General features: G+C 38.1%; 1 non-coding gene across 1 annotated transcript; it reads right to left on the reverse strand.

Annotated features, from left to right (window-relative positions):
* Nucleotides 1–7,090: 7,090 nt before the first annotated feature.
* On the reverse strand, nt 7,091–7,163 carry TRNAR-UCG (transfer RNA arginine (anticodon UCG)). The gene has a single exon. It is a non-coding gene; the product is annotated as a tRNA-Arg (tRNA).
* Nucleotides 7,164–13,019: the final 5,856 nt, after the last annotated feature.

A 13,019-nucleotide genomic window follows, 5' to 3' on the forward strand; every position in this document is an offset into this window, starting at 1 on the left:
TAAGGGGGAATATCATACGTTTCAGGATATCTCGGCTCTCTCGAGACCACGTTGAGGACAAGGAAGGTTTAGCAAACATTTTCGTCATAACAAAGAAAGCTAATTTTCTGAGTATATTGTTCTACGACTCAATTTCACGAAGTCCCCCCCGCCCCCGCCAACAACTCCCCTACACTACATACACTGTGCCAGTCATCTCCATCTCTCGCTTCCCTTTCTATAAAATGCAGAAACTTGCACTCAATGGGACTCTTCTGAATTTGGCCCCGATGAACAACGTGCTTGACAGGCCTGAATAAGCCTAGGGTTCGGGGTAGTGGCATTGATAAGCTACTGGAATCTCTCCTGTGCAACGACAGACAGTCAAATGAAAATGACGTTTTTACTAAAATTTCGGTATCCCATTATTGCTCAATAATTTCAATGCTTTCCCTTTTCTTAAATATTAAATACATTTCTTAACCTTTCCCTTGTACCCATCTAGATAGACCTTGTCTGACAAACAACACAATTTATTCACACCTAGATTCAAAGTTGGGATACTGAACTCTAAAGACGAGACTACTGATCAAATCGGGATTCAGTCCGGATATGCTGTAGAAATCTACAGTCACTAGAGGCAATAACATCCTGAGCCAAGGTCTAGAAATTTACGTCGACTGATGACAATATGCAGATAAGGAAGATTAGATCCGGGTCAATCATCGAGTCAACCGATACATAAAATTATAAAAACACGCTTATCAACCATGTTATCACGAGAACCACGAGAATTCAGTCAGCTTACGAAACAGACAGGTGATTTCAAACACGCGCCCACGCTCACAAACTTGCAGGGAAACGTAGTGAACTTATTCAATATTAACAAAATAATAACAAATCACTGTACAGTTTTCATTAACGTATTTTAGAGAGCATAATAAAGGTTTGGTAGATTAAATAAATACTTTTCACTCCTTTTTTTTTTGCGAATCTGAAAATCACGTCGTTTTAACATAAAATGGCAACTCGAGAAACACTCGTCTAAAAATAGTCATTGCCTCAGAGTCTCAGAAGAAAAGATTAAGCTGGAATTTCCCAGAATCACATTGCTGACAATATCCGAGGGCTGTCGTGAATATTATCTCGTATCTAGGAACAAAGTCTGAGTAAAACTTGAGTTCATAAGGATACTTTTATAAAAATGATTCAGCGTGTCACATCGTTATTGGCTGATATGATTACAGTAACAGAGTTGGTTGACTGAAAACGGAAGGTAAATCAGTCTCTTCATGCATGGTTAACGATCGTTGCGACTTTAATAGTAGACTACAAACTCCGCAGCGGCCAGTGGTCATCAAGAAGCCTTCACTACTTCTTAAGATCGCAAAGGATGATTGTTATGCATCAGTGTCATCCCTCCGTTCCCACAGACCACTTTGAAGATGAAATACGAGGAAGTGTCCTCTCTAAATAGAATACAAATAGCTCTATGAGGACCGACTGCCATTTTTTTTTTCACAATTACTCATTCACTTAAATCCTTAGTCGCCCCCTCCCCTTTTTTATTGCAAAATAAAGGCGCAACCTTGCCTATTGCTTCGGCACACCGCGCCCTTGGGGGAGCAGTCGACGGTGGAAAACTTAGGCCAGAGCCCAAGCCCTGGGAAGTAAACATTAACTATTGCCAGAGTGTAAAGTTCATCCAGCTCATTTCGCTTTAACATTCACAATTAATGAAGCGAACGCTAATATTAACGTTTACATTGCTTTGGTTTGCCCTAAAATTTAATTTGCATTATACTTCCCTATGGAAGAAACTTGATTTTTCTCTAATGTTAATTTCTTTGACATATCAAAGCCTGGTCAGGCAGCACATCTGACCCTTGGTTAAATTAGATTGCTTTCTTTATTTGATTACATTTCGACGATATGGCTGCACGTACGGATACAATCTTGCTCTCAATCATTACCGAACTGGCGCCAAGATTATCAGCGTCACTGACGCAAAACAAGAATGGGCATTAATGTTAGTTAAAAATAAAATAAAATACATACAGATGATAAATCATAAAGTATACAACTGACTAGCTATTGCAACATCAAGAAAGTATATTAGCATTATGGATTTAATTTTCTTAAGAATAGTAATAGCTGTAACAAAATGAAATTGTGCGTTACCCAGTTGGGACAATTAACCCACAAATGGACTGAAGCACACTGCACGCTGTTGAATTAATTACTCTTGTGTTAAAAATACTACAGTGCACGTTTTTCATGATGTCATGTTATGTGGAAATAACACTGCGGGGATAATGAGATATTAAAATTTCGGCACAGCGGTTGAAACATAAGTGATTCAGCATTAAGACCTAACTTATCCTAACTTGAGGCCTGCACGAGATGTCAGACAATTTTCTGCATTTGTAAATGTACCCAGAAAAAACGGCCAAGTGAAAGCCTTATGTTTTCAAGAGGTAGGTGTTATATTTATGGTAGGAATACTGTGCTATACCTCTGAAATGAACGAAGGTCATTAAATAACTTACAATGGAATGTACGACAACTTTCCACGTGCGGTAACTGGGAAATATATAAGCCTAAGAGAAAATGAAACTGGAATGAAGTCACGGAAAAGCAAAGTAAAGAGATGTCTCGGGGAAACACAAAGACCCAACAGCTGACTTATTCATATGTAATCATCCATCTCTAATAATGAACGGCATTATTTGACTTTAATACAACCCGATACTGGAGATTTGCTGCTGTGCTACAAGTCTCCTTCATACGAAAATCATACTAAAATCAGCCGTGTATTTATTGTTACCGAGATACTTACCGTCTTTTGTATATGCCCCAACATTCATTCCCAATGGGGCTGGTATTCAAGTTCGAAATTTACGGAATGGCCTAGGCCTTGCTGCATACAGGCCTAAATAGTGAAGTCTACATGACAAATATGGAGGTTCCATCTCGTTCCGCTCAAAAGTTGTGACTGTGGTTACATCTCTTTAGTATAACCATGTCCCTAATCCTTGGGTCCAACTCACGAGGTATGGTAACCGCGTCACCTACAGATGACAAGTGATATTTGAAATCTCCATCTTCAAAGTTATTGTGCTTTACTAAATAAAGAGGCTTACATGTAAGACAGTCAGGTCAAATGACTAGGCCTAACGGTCCCGGACAGTAAACCTCGGGACTAAAAGATTAACAGAAATGGTGGAGAACAGACGTGATTATGGTACAAAAACGCCAAATTAGTCACAATTAAAATGATAAATGTATGATATGCTGGCTAGCAGCTTTTTCTCAGTTGCTGGAGTTGGTATTTTGCAATAGGTTACCATCGAATTACGTTCCGTTCTCTTTTATTGTTGTCAGTACTGTTTTCTGTAATTACAGAGCTAAGGGGAAACTTAATTATCCGAAACAAAACAGTGAGGGGGAGATGCATGCTCCCTAACAAGGGAATTATTCACTATCCTAAAAACTAGAATACAAGCAGAATACTCGATGACAGAAGAAGCCATAACTCCTCACTCTATATTCTACGCAATAACGTATCAACTTTAATTGAGACGCCCTTAAGAATTTAGTCTTGAAAATGTACAGAATTTCCCCTCTTACAGCAGCAGTTTGCCCTTCGGAATGAGTATGCGCTACTTGTTTAGCAATACGGCGCCAGCCCTAATCTGTTCGAGAAAAGGTTACAGCCCTAGAAACCAACAAAAATGGAACCAAGGCACGAAAGCAAAAATATAGCGAAATGGAAGACCTGAATAAAATCTGTGACACAGTAACAATAACGGAAACACTAGAAAGATGAGACAAAATAAATCCAAGCAACAATGCGAAAGGAAACAAGACGAGAGAAAGGCAGCCTAATTGAACTTTCTAATGACTGCAAGGGAACGGAGACAGAAAAGGCGGTCAGTGCGTGGAGACATAACTAGACTAACATGGAAAAATTAGGAAAGGAAAAAGAAAATTTGCAGAGCATATGGAAGGGGAAAAAAAGCAACTTATAGATACGAAAGTAAATAGAAAAGAGCGTTGAGAGAGAGAAAGGAGAGGCTCTAATAATAATGGGAGCCTTAAGTGCACAGAATGATATTACTGATGAGTAATACCAACTGACACTTCTAAGAAATGATGGACAGTTCAAAGAAGTTTGTACCTGGCAAACAGGGGACCCCAAAGGACTGGTCGAATATAAAACACACTGAAACTACTCAATAAAGTAGAAGACACTAAAACAATATGTTAATGCAGATGACCATTTAGCTCAATATATGAATGCAGAAGACCCTGAAGAAAAATATATGAATGCAGAAGACCCTGAGGAAAAATATATGAATGCAGAAGACCCTGAAGAAAAATATATGAATGCAGAAGACCCTGAAGAAAAATATATGAATGCAGAAGACCCTGAAGAAAAATATATGAATGCAGAAGACCCTGAAGAAAAATATATGAATGCAGAAGACCCTGAAGAAAAATATATGAATGCAGAAGACCCTGAAGAAAAATATATGAATGCAGAAGACCCTGAAGAAAAATATATGAATGTTGAAGACCCTGAAGAAAAATATATGAATGCAGAAGACCCTGAAGAAAAATATATGAATGTTGAAGACCCTGAAGCTCAATATATAAATGCAGAAGACCCTGAAGCTCAATATATAAATGCAGAAGACCCTGAAGCTCAATATATAAATGCAGAAGACCCTGAAGCTCAATATATGAATGCAGAAGACCCTGAAGCTCAATATATAAATGCAGAAGACCCTGAAGCTCAATATATAAATGCAGAAGACCCTGAAGCTCAATATATGAATGCAGAAGACCCTGAAGAAAAATATATGAATGCAGAAGACCCTGAAGCTCAATATATGAATGCAGAAGACCCTATGAATGCAGAAGACCCTGAAGAAAAATATATGAATGCAGAAGACCCTGAAGAAAAATATATGAATGCAGAAGACCCTGAAGCTCAATATATGAATGCAGAAGACCCTGAAGAAAAATATATGAATGCAGAAGACCCTGAAGCTCAATATATAAATGCAGAAGACCCTGAAACTCAATAAGTTAATGCAGAAGACCCTGAACTTCATAATATAAATGCAGAAGACCCTGAAGCTCAATATATGAATGCAGAAGACCCTGAAGCTCAATATATAAATGCAGAAGACCCTGAAGTTCATAATATAAATGCAGAAGACCCTGAAGAAAAATATATGAATGCAGAAGACCCTGAAGAAAAATATATGAATGCAGAAGGCCCTGAAGAAAAATATATGAATGCAGAAGACCCTGAAGCTCAATATCTATGAATGCAGAAGACCCTGAAGCTCAATATGTGAATGCAAAGACCCCGATTCCAAATATATTAATGCAGAAGACCTGGAAAGTTAATACAGGAATGAAGCAGACCCTAAGCTCTACGTGTGAATGAATGCAGAAATCCCTCAAGTTCAATATAGGCTATTAGTGCAGAGGAATCGAGGCTCAACATATGATAGCAGAAGACTGAAGTTCGATCTTCTTATTCTTCTAAAAACCCCAAACTTAATATAATGATTATATAGAAGAGCATCAAGCTCAACATTTGAAAGCAAAAACTCACAGCTCAATATGTTAAACAAATGCACATCCTGAAGCTCAGTGTGTGAATGCAAAGACCAGAAGCTCAATAAATGAATGACAAACCTCGAAGCTCAATAAATAGATTCGAAAGACCCAAAATCGCAATGTATGATTATAGAGATCCCCAATCCTCCATCTGTAAAATGCAGAACAAATAAAATATGAATGCAGAGGTCCCAAATCTTAATATATGAATGCAAAAAAAAAGAAGAGAAGCTCAATAAATAGATTCTTAATACCCTAGACTCAGTGTGTGACTGTAGAAGACTCTAATGCTCTATATATGAGAGCAGAACACCCTGTAGCATATTGTATAGAGGACCATGGGGTTCAATATATAAATGTAGACGACAGTGAAACTGAATAGATGAATACACAAGACCCTTACGCTCTCTATTTGAGAGAGAGAGAGAGAGAGAGAGAGAGAGAGAGAGAGAGAGAGAGAGAGAGAGAGAGAGAGAGAGAGAGAGAGAGAGCTAAAATTGTGACTGGTGTACCTATGCACCTAGGGTGCCATACCTTATATAACAACTACCAACGACTGACTTTGGTTCTTAACAATTGCCTGCTTACTCTCTAGAAAGTGAATCACAAAAGAACAACGCGTTAATTTTATTATTTTTAGATTACAGAAAGTGGGTATTCGCTTTTTATAATTCAAACTAAAACAAAAACAAAAAAATCTCCCCAAGCGGGGATCGAACTTAGGACACTTCTCTTTCCCCACTCTATTAGTCTGTCGGCAACGGTGTTGTGAATTGGTTGGAATACGTTAATGCTTAAATTTATTAACCTACACACTAATATCATACAAAATCACAAAATGACCAAACCGGGGAGAGTAAATTTCATATACTATATTTTTCGTACGACATCTACAGTATTCCTTTAATAAAAAAAGTGGAAGGGGAATTGGGTGGCTGGATCTCGGAGGGGGAGGAGCACTGTGCTGTGCTGCCAAACGTGCGATGACATTCCATATATCATTTAAATTCGTTTTCCCTCAAAAGGAAATGGTTCCAGTGTTCTTCTTCGGCGCATATTAAGTTCCATTATATTGGCACATGTTCCATAAACCGACATCAAGTTAGAGACAAGAAAGATTTTAGCTTTCACGATGCTAAATATGTGATCAATACCTCGCTATCGTAGAGATTCAGACCGTATTGTTTTACACACACATTAAATGAGTTAAAAACAAGTTACAATCTTACAAATAACCATCGAATTTCGATCGTTAATGAAGTTTCAAATGTTAAGGAAAAAACTTAATCTTCGTATACGGCGACAAACTGCGTAATATTACAAAATGATCGTTCAGATACGAAAATACTCTGTTAGAACGGAAAGGAATAGATAAAACGATAAAACGACCCAAACTGTGTTTCAAAGAACTCACTTCATTGAAGAAACGAAAAGGGAAAAAGAGAGAGAAAGAAAAAAAAAGGATGCAGCCAACCGACCGTGACAGGATTCGAACCTGCAATCTTCGGATCCGAAGTCCGACGCCTTATCCGTTAGGCCACACGGTCTTGTGAAAGACGAACCACGGCCATAATGATTTTAATGTGCCCCCTTGTGGGGGGTAAGGTGCACCTTTTTCTTTCGACTTCATTGCCCGAGAATGATTATATGGAATCTCGAAAGGATGGAATCTAAATTTTCAAACAGAATAAATGGGTACAACAAATATATTCCTGACAACGAACAAGTGTACGTATTTGAGAGAGAGAGAGAGAGAGAGAGAGAGAGAGAGAGAGAGAGAGAGAGAGAGAGAGAGAGAGAGAGAGAGAGAGAGAGAGAGAGTACTGCACAGTATTTAAAAAGCTTGGATAATTTTATGTGCCTGAATATGTATTTAAATGAGAAAGAGAGAGTGAGTACTGCACAGTATTTCAAAAGCTTAGGTAGTCTCATGAGCCTGAATATGTATTTAAATGAGAGAGACAGACAGTATACCGCTTATGAATACATAGTTAAATATTCCATAGATTCTAAAGAATAACATACAGCAAAAATTTAAATACACAAATAAATAAACATATCAAAAATACACAAACAACGTGAGAAGTCTCTCTCTCTCTCAAGGAGAGTGAGAATTACTCCCAATGAGTATTTGAATATTGGGACAATGAATCAAACACCCTGAATTAAACAGCGTGATCAAAATGCAGCCTTATTTTCTCGACACTGGATACATATTTATTAAAATGCAGTTGCGCATTCGTGACACAGAATACGTAATTTATCCGAGCCCTAAATGGACCAGTATTCCTCAAGGGCTTGATAGTTCAGCCGAGCTTACAGCTTTTAAAAAATATGAAAAGATGTGAATAAACAACAAGTGTGTTGATCACTTCCTAGTTTTGAACTGGGCCGGTAACTGGGCGATTTATATCCACACTTTGTGTTCTGTTACAATGCGAGGTTATCTTTTAGGTAATGATGTTCCCATAGCGGCCGGCGTTGAACATTTTTAAGTGCTTGTGGAAGCAGACTGAGCATAAGAATAAAAAAGACTGTAAGCAAAATGCAGACGACAGCAGGGGAAACAAGATTCCTTTGCCTACAGAGCCTCGCATTTAAAAATGCAGAGGCTGATAGGGCTATGTGTCCGTTTAGTATAGGCTGCCTAAAGTACATTAAACTCTATGAAAAGGTTAGGGAACCTTTTCTCTCAATGTAAATGGGAGACATAGTTGAGTAGGTAAAAATAACTCACAAAAACCTCTGATAATTGTGAGGTTTAGTACTTCTGTTGGGACAATCGTTTGCCGATTGTTCCCTTGGTGGGTTGTTGTCTCCTTACTTTTTTTTATTTTTTCTTTGAAGGAAAGTTGACGTCTGTCGCGTTGTCTCTGACAGTGGCAGTCAGGTTTGGTATGGCAGCGAGTCAGGTCTCAGCAGCATAGCAGCAAGGAGTCTTTATGTTTGCAGCAGGTATCATGTTACCTGTTGGCTGTGGTAGCAGAGGATGGTTGGATGACTAAATCATAGTCATCTAAGGAATTGGTTCCTGTTTGGCAGCAGATTTGCTGTCCTGATGTTTCTGCCGTTATCATCTGTGTGTTGGATGTGTTCCTGTTTGCAGTCACTGGCTGCTTCGATGATTGCACGGAGTTCGTCTGAATCTTCATCCTCTTCGACAGCTGGGTCTGTCTCGACGTCTCTATGGAGATAGTCTGTTTTTTTGTATTGTGCTAACCTGAGTTAGTGTGTTTTTTAATGCTGCTTAATTATGTTTATGCTGCTTGATTGTTGTTAAATTATGTTTATGCTGCTTGATTGTTGTTAATTATGTTTATGCTGCTTGGTTATTGTTAATTATGTTTTAAGCTGTGCTTTCTATTTACGCTGCCTGTTGTTTATTTGCATTGTAATTATTTGGTTATTTGTGATGTAGCTAAAGTGTTTGGTGACTTGCACTTTATTGTTAATTTGAGGTATTGTAATGATTGCTGTGTTTATTATTTGTTATTGATGGTTTTTGTAAAGTAACTCAGTTTTAGCTACATTTGTTTTTGCTTCTTTTGACTGACTCTGTTAATTAAATGTGATTTGTTTAATGCCAAACCTGAACTCACTTGTACATAATGTATATAACTTTGTTGTAATAAATTAGTTTAAGGTAATTTATTTTGTTTCGTTCAGCTCCTTCCTCCTTTGTCTGCCTCAATTTCTGCCAGTCATTCCAGTCCCGTAACTTTCTGTATTTAAAGAACCTGCTGAACCAAAAGTGGTTCATAACAATAATGATAAGGTATACGTGGGTGGTAGTTGTAGTATTAAAGTAGTTTAACCAAACCACTGAGCTGACTTTCAGCTCTCACAGGGCTGGCGCGAAGGATTACAAGCACTGGGACCCAATAGGTCATTCAGTGCGGCCCATATCATCTCGTTTGGGGAAGGATGCAGAACCCCACACTTTCTCTTTCTTAGACCATGCTCGGGATATAGCCTTCGCACTTATCCTGACCACGTGCTGTTTGCAGAGTAGAAGGGGAAGCGGCGAGTAAAGCCCAGAAACAGTGCTTCCTCTCTGCAGATCATGCCTTCAATAATACCTCAGACAAGATGCTACTCAGTCCAAACAAAGCTCAGACGAGTCCCAGGTAGTGAAATAGCTGAGCCTTCTAGTCTTTAGTCAGAGTGACAGGTTCTAAATTTTTGTAATAACTAGGAACAAAGATGAATGCAAGCTCTTTCCAACCCTCCAAATACCAAACACTGTACCACAGACTACGAAGCCTCCAGCACCCAACAGACAAGCAGGAAACAATGAAAATGTACTGACAAGTTCTGAAGAGTAAACCTGAGGGTATCTCCAATCTGGGAGATTGAATTCTTCGGTGCAAACCTTTTCCAAGACCATATCACTCATGTATAAGCTTGGGGCTCTCTCAAAACTGCCTCCCACGTTTGTGTGGCGTGGTTCCTACAGTGCAGGGTGCTCTGGATCTACTAGCTCCACACCACATTGAGATAACCCCTCCATTGAAGAAGTAGGGGCTAACATACAAGGCCAATCATGGCATAATTCACTAGATAGGGGTGCAAACTGTGTGAGTGCTAAGGGAGTACACCAAGCAAACCTGTCTGTGTGAAGATCCAGACCTGAGGGGCTAGATATCAGGCTGCTAACCCTGGACGACCCAACCCCACCTCTCAGGGTCATTGCAACAATATATATATATATATATATATATATATATATATATATATATATATATATATATAATATATATATATATATATATATTTACATATATATATATATATACAATTATATACATACATATTATATGATATATATATCAAAACCAGTGCTTCAATGTACAACATCTTTACTTGTTGCAACCAGTTTACATTTCTTGGCCATCGGACACTCTACAATAAAATGTCTGTTGCATTTAAAATCAAAAAAGAAATAAAGTAATCTAAGAACAAAGCATGCTCCAGACGATATAGAATAAACCGCAAGCAAAATCTCATAAATTCTATAAATTTAAGATTCTCCCTCGGTCCTTACTTGTGGGTCCAACGCAGTGGAGCTCAGAGTAACTGAGTCCACTTTATACACTGAAAGAACAAAGCCTCTCTTTGTAATAATGATAGGTCAGTTCAACTGGCGTGTTTTTAGACTCGAGGAACCCGTCTCTCCTTTTAATTTCCGCTCATTTTTGGGCAACGAAAATTTTGTATCGGTATCTACATTTTAAAGATTTTGCTGCCGATTTATTTCATTGCATTTTGTACGAACGTGTTATTTCCAACATATTTTCGAGGTAGCTTGAGAATACATTGAAATAACTGTGTGTGTGTATGTACTTGCATGTGTCTATATATATATATTATATATATATATATATATATATATATATATATATATATATATATATATATGTATGTATGTATATATATAACTGTAGTTTATGTACATGCATGTATGTATGTGTGTATATTTATATATATACATAGTATATATGAGTGGCGCAGTGTAATAAGGTGCCAAGCGCCGTTTTTTAAAAAATGATAAAAACGCATTTAAAGTTTGCCAACTATGAAAACGCTTATAAAAGAAAAACCAGCCAAACGATTTCTATGAATCATACCTCATTTTAAAGGAAATTTATTCGCCTATTACATATGCAAAAATCATTATAGTATGTTTTGTCATTTAGCGGCCACAACCACAAAAGTGAGGTAATGTAAGATTGTAAAGTGTTAATGAACACAATGAAAATGTTTTCATACGGCAATTAAAGCATGTTTTTGTGAAAACAACCTAAAATATTTATCCTAATAATGCTCTAAAATTATTATTATAACATATCTGAGTAAAATTTCCATGAAAATATTATAAAACAAAAACATCCACCCACGCACCTCCACTGGTTGCCGCTTGCCTCCTTTTATGACGAGTCTTATGATGTAGCAGTGAGAACTCGCTAAGGGCGAAATTTCCTTTGTTTTGCATGGATTTTCGAACCTTTTGCCAGTAACATAAGGGGACAAAAGTGTGTGTACAGGATAGTGCTGTACTTTAGCTGCTCGCTCACAATAAAAAAACCAGTTCGGCCGCGGTGGCGCTTGCCACCTTGTTACGCCGCGCCCCTCATATAGTATGTGTGTGTGTGTATTATTCAAAAAAATCACAAGACGCACTTGATTTTAGTTTAAGCGAATACCACAGGAAAATAACACGCAGAAATTCAGTATACGATGGGCTTTCAAGCTCGTTCACGATCACACGAGATACACATCAGAATTTTGGTAGGAAAGACAAACAACAGTACACAGTAGTCCCAACTGACTTAATCAATGGGTGATCACGTGATTCAAGTCAAAGCACAAACTAGAAACAAACAAACAAACAAGAAAAATAGCAGCAGCACTAAGAAAGTTGGTTTGCATAAATAAAAACGGATTTTATGGTGTGTGTGTGTGTGTGTGCAATATCTCCCGGATTTCTAGATCTAGTATTGGCAAGCGTATTTCGAGCGCAACAACTGAGCACTCCCAAAGAAATGGTCCATCTTCTGAACCCATCTGGACGGCACCAACGAAATCCTCTCTGGCAGAATGGTGGAGACAGGAAGAGGAGGAACAATGTGAAACACAAGGAAGGACGGACGTCTGCACCATATCATCATATGACCAGCATTAAATGCAATGATTAAATAACTTCCACAATGCTTTTAACGATCATTTCACGAGTATGAAAATGCTGCCATCAAATGAACTGCGATATGGTTTAGGAAACGTCAAATTATCACTTCATAAAGAAGGAAAACTTTGAATGCATGAGGAGTTAAACGAAAAGTTTTTAGGTTGTATCACAGTTGTATTTCAAAAAACTATTAGGACACCCAAATCCTTGAAGTTAAACACTGGTGAGATGGTATAACCTACTTCTGCAGATACTGAATAACGTCACTAGAATTACCATTCACTTTTCAACCATGTCTTCCATTTAAAATGTTGTGTTGACGCCTTAATAACTACGAACAGCTGTCTGGCACTGTTAACTGTTTTTATTCTAAATCATGTAAAAATATAATACCTAAGATCCCTCATCCTCAACTTTTCCCCTCAAATCCTACAGCATGGATTCGGATTCATCACCAGGGCAAAGAACGTGTCCAAAGCTTTAGCTGTGTAACGCTGTGCAACCGATACTAGACGCCACACAGTGGTGGGGTTCCATGAAGAATAAAGATAAATTGCAAAATAAAGATATATAATGCAAGCAGCAGAGACTGTGAATGAACCATTCATCGATGACATTCGTACACCCTCCCTCCTGAATTGCTGTTCCTTGTTCAAGCAACGGCAGTCATCACCAGACCATTGTCCACTTCCAGCCAGCTATGGGCTGGTAGGAGCAT

This window comes from Macrobrachium rosenbergii, chromosome 43 (genome assembly GCF_040412425.1).
Source record: "Macrobrachium rosenbergii isolate ZJJX-2024 chromosome 43, ASM4041242v1, whole genome shotgun sequence".
In the NCBI taxonomy this organism is placed as follows: domain Eukaryota; kingdom Metazoa; phylum Arthropoda; class Malacostraca; order Decapoda; family Palaemonidae; genus Macrobrachium; species Macrobrachium rosenbergii.